We start from the raw sequence: 8492 nt of genomic DNA on the forward strand, positions 1-8492 counted from the left end.
GGGTTCCCATACCGAAAATTTGGGTGGTTCCTCAACCCGGGGTGGTAAGTATTAGAGTTCATGTTGTTGTAGTTTCTACCACCCCCTCCTTGACCTTGAACCGCATGGACTTCTTCATATTGCCCTTCCACAATCCCTTGGCAATTTTCAGCCGCATGACCTATTTCATTACACAAAGCACAAACATCATAAATTTGGTTAGTAGTTTGAACATTACCATCATCTATGGCGTGCACTTGAGATCAGGCAATGGCCGGTCGGGCTCTCCTTGATGCTTGAGCTTTTCTCTTTGATGTAGTTGCCATGCTCTCCAAGAACTCCCAATCAACGTTCTCGTAATTTGTACCAAAAGTCCCACCGGTAATGGACATTAAATCACGAGCATCTTCAGCACTCAACCCCTCATGGAAGGCATTCATCAACTCCCACAATTCAATTCCATGGTGAGGGCAATTCTTTATCATCATATTGCATCGTTCAAATGCCTCATGGAACATTTCACCATGTTGTTGTTGGAAGCTTCTCAACCCCTTTCTTGCATCGTTGGTCTTTTGGGCGGTGTAAAACTCATCCAAGAAAGTTTGTTGCATCTCCCCCCATGTATATATGGATGCCGAAGGTAATGTGTAGAACCATTTCTTCGCCTTATCTTCCAAAGAAAATTGGAACAATACCAATTTAATATCGTCAGCCGAGAACCCTTGACTCCCAAGAGTGTTACAAATCGAGTCATAAGCCTCCAAATGAAAGTAAGGCTCCTCCGTTGTTAAACCCTTATATTTTGGTAGACTTTGCAAAGAGTTGGTCCTCACTTCAAATGTTCTCCCTTGATCATTGTGAGGAATGACTACCGGTGAAGGGTTTTGAGTGATTACCGGCCTAAAATGCGCTTCGATGCCCCTCACATTTTCTCTAAGGTGCCTCCTTGGTACACCGAACCTACCTCTTGGAGGAATAGGACCCATTGGCCTTGGTACTTGCCCTTGTGGTGCAATTGGTTGTTGAAACTGTTGTTATCGCATCAGTGGGCGTTGAGGTGGTCTTTGAAATTGTGGTTGTACATTTTGCGGCCGGACTTGTTGCAATGGGATAGGATGTTGCATTGGTGGCCCTTGTGGTCTTGGCCGAATGTGTTGTGGTATGAGTTGTTGTTGTTGTGGCATTCCACCGACACTTGCCATCCCTTGAGATTGACTTTGCACATATCCAAATTCTCCTTGATCGCCATAACCCCCGTAAGCATACCCATCTTCATCATAACCCTCAAACTCCTCAAATCCTTCATCATACACATCTCCTTGAATTCCCGACGATTGCCCAAATGGAAGGGTTGAATATTGAAAACCCACTTGGTTCGATGGTCTGAATGTTGAAGTAGCATGGACAATGGTCGAAATTGGTGCTATGGTATGGCTTGAATATGACGGATCCGCACCCGGAAAGAAACGGGATAATGGTGGTATAGTAGTGGAAGGGTTAAAGGTAATGGTTGGTTCTTCTTGAGTAGTAATGGGTTGTGTGGTGTTGGTTGGCGTAGTGTCATGAGGTGGAGTGGGAATTGTAGTGGAATTTGGTATGGTTGTGTTTGGTGATGGTTGTGTGGAAGTAGGTATAAATGATGAGGTCGTTTGACCCGTTGTAGGTGGAATTTGTGAATCAGCCATGATGTTTCTTGGTGTAATTGGTGAAGTGGGTGAACCAATGATTCGGTTTTCTCGTAGTAAAACCCTGTTTTGCCTTAGCGTTCTTTCGGTTTCCGGATCAAATGACAATGGTGACGCTTTGTGAGAGCCTCTAGTATGCATGCACCTGTAGAACCTGCACACTAAACACACCAGTGTAAACCCGAAAATAACAAAGCAAAACTAACAAACTGACACACGTTGCGCACTACTCCCCGGCAGCGGCGCCAAAATTTGACGTGCTTGTCGTGGTTACATGCAAATTTAATCCCAATAACAACTATAGATAGTGGTAAAAGGGTATCAAACTCAGGGAGTATGTGAAAAGTGTGTTGATTTTATAGCTTTGCAATTAAACTACAATTAACCTAATTTGCAGAAAATAAAGATCAATGATTTGGATTATTGTTTTAGAAAACTAAATTAATAACTAATTGCAAATAAAAATTGATTGTTTAACAGATTAGGAGAACAATGACCATCTTAGGATTCAGTTTCTTTTAACAATTGTGTGCAATTTCAACTAGAAAGAGTTACATAGACATAACTCGTACATACATAATCGAAGTGATAAAAGGGAACAAAGTACTCGGATTTCTAAATGCGAGGTTGTTTCCCGATGATCAATTAATCAATAACCAACCCTAACCCTTCCCGTGATATCTCGATTGCCAACGGCACCAAGAACGTACGATCGAGACTAGAAATTGCACTATCGATTAACAAGCTACAAACAATTATGCATACATCATGATATTCAAGCAACGCAAGTTATCATTCTAGAAATTCAGAAATAAACACACAAAAGTTCAAGAGAAACCTTCACCTAAGATGATCACCGAGAGTTTTAGCCACACATAACTTGGTGATTCATCATAACAAGTAGTTCAATGTTCATACAAATCGAAATCACAAACTGAATGTTAGAAATTGTTCCAAACCAAGCAAAATCACCTAAAATCGCCCCTATGCTGTTCTCCAATCGACCAATGATGAGAATACATGAAAAGACATCATAAAACTGCATAAATGATGGCAGTTACACTTTTCACGCAGCCTCCACCGTAACTTACGGCTCCACCGTAAGTTACGGTGGACATGATATTGTTACGGCAGGACTCTACTGGTTTACGGCAGGAATCAGGTGGGATTTTTCTTCTTTGTTTCATCTTTTGCTCCACACTCGACCCGTTCAACTCCGAACCCTCTAAAGCTGCATTTTATCCTCTTTAAGCTCCCGAACCGCACCTGAAACATAAGCAACCGTAGTTATCTAATTCCAGATAATTACACAATTAAATGAGGGATAAACTTGTCTTTTAACATCATAAAGGGTTGTCCAATGGACCACCCGTTATAAGTGCAATGTTTAAGTGTTGTGCATAAATAAAGGTATGTATAAATGTATTTTACATGTATAATAAGTATGAATACGCATGAATTTGCATGTAAATGGTATCAAGTATGTATGTAACACTAATAATCAACAAGTATTTATGAATAATGATTAGCACAAGTATATAAAAGGTAGAATTTTCATTATGATTCAAGTCCCGGATTACAACGTTTGGAATGAAATACGTATACATAATACTACAAGTTTCCATAAATGGAAAGTACAAGCAACTTGCTAAAAGAGGAAAGTTACAAAAAGCGAGGCGTTATAATCTCCTCTCCTTTAGGAAACTTCGTCCCGAAATTTAGGAGGATGTAACGAACAGGTGCAGATACTTAGTCTTCATATCACTTTCGAGTTCCCAAGTAAATTTAACGCCACGCTTTCCTTCACATCGTACCTTACAATAGGAACTCGACTGCGCCTCAATTGTTTGACGCCTCGATCCATGATCTCGACAGGTTTCTCCACGAAGTGTAGAGTCTCGTTGATTTGAAGATCTTCGAGTGGAACTTGAAGTCCTTCTTTAGGTAGACATTTCTTTAAGTTGGAGACGTGGAAGGTAGGATGAACATTGTTGACCTCTTGAGGTAGGCCCAGTCAGTACGCTACCTTGCCAATCCTTTCGAGAATCTTGAAAGGACCTACGTAGCGAGGAGCGAGTTTCCCTTTCTTACTAAATCGAACTACACCCTTCCAAGGGGATACCTTAAGAAGTACACAGTCACCAACGTTGAATTCCAAAGGTTTGCGACGCTTATCAGCGTAACTCTTTTGTCGGCTTCTGGCTTTTAGCAGGTTGTCTCGAATCTGTAAAATCTTGTCCGCCGTCTCTTTTATAAGCTCGGGACTGGTGATTTGAGCTTCTTCGATCTCGTGTCAACAAATAGGCGAACAACACTTACGACCATACAATGCCTTGAAAGGTGCCATTTGAATACTCGCGTGGTAACTGTTATTGTACGAGAATTCGATCAAAGGCAAGTGCATATCCCAGTTGTCACCAAAATCGGCTACGTAAGAACGAAGCATATCCTCTAGAGTTTGGATAGTACGCTCAGTTCGACATAACCCGCGCGATCACCGGTAGTTCGAGAGGCCACAGTAAGCGCAGCTACTGCCCCGTTAAGCTTAGCGGAATTCAAGATGGAATTCGCAATCTGTCCAAAGAAACGAAAACAGATAAGTAAAGAGTTAACAATTCAGATAAGGGAAAAATGGAGAAACTCACATGGGCAATCCCATAGTTCTAAAGCCAGTCCAGGTTGTTGATAAGGGGCTCCACTGTCGATTGAACCTCAGCGTAATTATCTTGAGCTACATTCAAGGCCGCTTGGCTAACCTTGCGCGAAGTTCCGTTTTAAAACGAGAAACTTATGACCAAATTCGTACGAGAGGGGTTAAAAGCGTCAACTATATAAATTAAGGCTTCTCGGATAATAAGTAAACTATCCGGGGGCTTAACAACACGGGTAAATAACGCGAGGTCCTTAATTGTAATTAACCGAGGGCCATATCGCAAAGTTACCCCTTCAAACCCGAAAGGTCAGGTTATTAATTACCAAGATTTTGGTAATCATTGTAAAAAGATTTAAAAAGATTGTTTCTTAACCCCTTACGGCCCAAATGCTTGACTTGTGCGCAAGTCAAGGCTGAGCATCAAAAGCCATCTGGCTTGCTACAACAGCCTGAACTTCCTGAATGGAAATGGGAGTGTGTAACTATGGACTTTATCACCAAGTTACCAAAAACGAGCAAAGGAAACGACACAATATGGGTTATAGTCGATAGGCTGACTAAATCAGCTCATTTCCTACCCATCAAGGAGACTTATAGCTCCGATACCTTGGCCCAGTTATATGTTGATAAGATTGTCGCCCTACATGGCATACCTGTGTCTATTATCTCTGATCGAGATACGAGATACACGTCTCACTTCTGGAAGAGTTTTCAGCAATATTTGGGCACGCGTTTGAACTTCAGTACGGCTTACCATCCACAGACGGACGGTCAGAGTGAGCGTACCATTCAAACGTTAGAGGACATGCTGCGAGCATGTGCTATCGATCTAGGCGGTAGTTGGGATAAGAACCTACCCCTAATCGAATTCTCCTATAACAATAGCTACCATACCAGCATAAAGGTTGCGCCTTTCGAGGCATTATACGGTAGGAAGTGTAGATCGCCTGTTTGTTGGGCGGAAGTGGGAGAGGTCCAATTATCAGGACCAGAGATAGTTTTCGAGACAACGGACAAGATTGTCCAGATCCGGGAACGTCTCAAAGCTGCCCGTGATAGGCAGAAAAGTTACGCTGATCCGAAGCGTAAGGATTTTCACTTTGAGGTAGGTGAAAAAGTGTTACTAAAGGTATCACCCTGGAAGGGGGTGATGCGTTTCGGTAAGAAGGGTAAATTGAGCCCGCGATACATAGGACCTTTTGAGGTTATCGAACGGGTCGGGTCAGTTGCCTATAAATTAAACTTACCAGAAGAGCTCAATGGAATTCATAATGTGTTCCACATTTGCAATCTAAAGAAGTGCTTCGCTGATGAATCATTAGTGATCCCACACACAGATGTGCATATAGATGAGAGCTTGAAGTTTGTGGAGAAGCCCTTGTTGATTGAAGACCGACAGGTGAAAAAGCTCCGAAGAAAACACGTACCTATAGTTAAAGTTAAATGGGATGCTCGAAGAGGTCCCGAATTCACGTGGGAAGTTGAATCCACGATGAAGGAAAAATATCCCTATTTGTTCGAGTAAATCTCGGGCCGAGATTTGTTTTAAGGGGGTGAGGATGTAACACCTCGAAATTTTGAGTCCAATAATGTATTGACACGTGTCTTGAGTTTACACGTGGCATTTAATATTTAATAAAGGACTAATATTGACAAACCTTGAAAGTATGTAAATTCGAGGGTTATAAATGTCAAACAAGGGTAAGTATACTGTATAGTAACCCTAAAAGATGCTCGTACCTTAAAACGAATAAATCATGGATCGTACGGAAGCGAAACGCGGAAGAAAGTGAGAGATTACAAGCTACGGGGGTTAACTGTGTCAACATGTTTAATTATACCTCTGAGTGACTCTTTGACGTACCCGAAGCCTTGTAACAGTATAATACGCTCACTAGAATATAATATATAAATTCCGCGAAGTTCCGTTTTAAAACGAGAAACTTATGACCAAATTTGTACGAGAGGGGTTAAAAGCGTCAACTATATAAATTAAGGCTTCTCGGATAATAAGTAAACTATCCGGGGGCTTAACAACACGGGTAAATAACGCGAGGTCCTTAATTGTAATTAACCGAGGGCCATATCGCAAAGTTACCCCTTCAAACCCGAAAGGTCAGGTTATTAATTACCAAGATTTTGGTAATCATTGTAAAAAGATTTAAAAAGATTGTTTCTTAACCCCTTACGGACCGTAAAGGTCATGCCTTACGGACCGTAAGGGAGCGCATGATTAATTTAGATCCGCCACAGGCTTACGGACCGCAAGGCCTAAGCCATACGATCCGTAAGCAATGCCCAGCGACAGAAAGTTGGTTGTTGGCTGTTTAAAGCGGTAAAACAATTAAGGATGGGTTTTCCAGAGTCATGGGCGCCCCCTACTCGACCCATAACACCTTAGGACACCTGCCCATCATCCATGATCACTTGTAGACCAATGTGTGATGATCTAGGAGCTTGTCTTGCACTATAAATAGGCATGTTGTGTACATAAGTTTCACCACACCACAAACACTTCTCTTGATCATCTCTGGAGCTACCAAGCTTTATTCTAGCATCCTATTTCGTGTTCAAGCTTCTGTAAGTCATTTAGATCCTTTGTGGTTTAGTTTTACTTAGTAATATAGCTAGAAATCAAACCGTCGTAACTACGGTTTGACTTCAAGATAAATCCTTAATGGCTCAGTCTTATGTCGAATCAAAGGTAGTTATGTGTTGGTGTTTATGTGGGTAATAAACCTCTGAAAGGGTTCCCCATGATCACCACTCTAACTAGTTCAAATTTCGAGTCAAACGAATGCTTAAAAAGTCAACAGAAAGACATTTTTGCGAATCTTGCATAATCTGTAATGTATATGCTATGAAACCTGTTTTGATGATCATAAGACATGATATTAAGTATATAAACTTGTTTAAACTCGTTTGATTCGGCCATTTGATATATTGACCCGGTTCGGAGCCGAATGTCGCAAAAGTTTGACTTTTGCTTTGACTTCAGCTCTGACCCGTTTTAGTACAATGTAGATATGCTTTAAGACTCTCTTAGGACCAGGTCACATGAGAGTATCACCCTCTGTGACCGGTTCGTCGTTTGTCCGAGTCTTTTATGCATTTCCGTTAATTACTTAAAATTTGACCGTAACGCCCTTTTTAAAATAAAACGAGTATTTCGGACACGTGAAGGGACCATAACCTTGCTTACTAAATTCTAAGCATGTCCCGAAAGTTTCACGCCAATCCGAGGTCTAGAATGGGAGTTATGCTAAATAGCGCATTTATAAGAAACTTTTATAATAAACGGCGCAATTAGCATAACGCCTACCTAAACCAAGATTCCGTCACCAAAACTTGTACCCACTATATTAAAATAATATTTTGGAATTTTTAAAGATTTTTAATAAATTTTAACCTGCTCATAACCTGCGGTTATGGCTACGGTTCGGTAAATACCAAATATGCCCTTTTCGGCCAAAACTTGAGTTCTACAAGGTCTTTTGACCCGATTCCAGTTACTACTGATTTTAATTATTAAATAAGATATTTTGGACTTATCAGACTGATCGGGAAACTCAGGTTTCCTGTAGAACTCAGAAATCCCTTTAAAAGTCTTTAAAATGACCGGAAAACCCCTACGGGGCGTATAATGAACTAAAACTCGTTACGGGCATTATGGAAGGTATCCTACTGATACCTGTCACACCCCAACCAATGGCGGAAACATCGGGATGAGACGAAGTGTGAAGATTGCTAGAGACATCATAACGCTATTTGTGACAATATTTAGAAATTCCAAATTTCATTTCATTTCATAACTTCAAATAGTCAACATTACAAGAAATTCAAATACAACAAGTTTAACATAACAACATGATAACATAACAAAATTTGATACAACATATTAAACCCTAACGTCTATATGTGTATCTAGGCATCAACGCTACTTCTTTTCTTAGCATCGTCCTCATCAACCTGTAACATGTTTAAAATAATTCAATGCAAAAGCAAAGGCGGGTATACAAGTTTGGTACATACATAGCATAAGATAAAAATGTGAACAATTCCTCATAGCAAGCATGCGATTCAAGATAAACATTAAATATGGCATGTGTATAACATATCAAACCAAGAAAACGCAACTTGCTCATGACATAACCAAAGTTTCAGTAGAGGCGGGT

General features: G+C 40.7%; 1 non-coding gene across 1 annotated transcript; it reads left to right on the top strand.

Annotated features, from left to right (window-relative positions):
* Nucleotides 1-435: 435 nt before the first annotated feature.
* Nucleotides 436-541, top strand: LOC118483601. Its single transcript, XR_004870888.1, has one exon. It is a non-coding gene; the product is annotated as a small nucleolar RNA R71 (small nucleolar RNA).
* The last annotated feature ends 7951 nt before the right edge of the window (nucleotides 542-8492 follow it).

This window comes from Helianthus annuus, chromosome 10 (genome assembly GCF_002127325.2).
Source record: "Helianthus annuus cultivar XRQ/B chromosome 10, HanXRQr2.0-SUNRISE, whole genome shotgun sequence".
Lineage (NCBI taxonomy): Eukaryota > Viridiplantae > Streptophyta > Magnoliopsida > Asterales > Asteraceae > Helianthus > Helianthus annuus.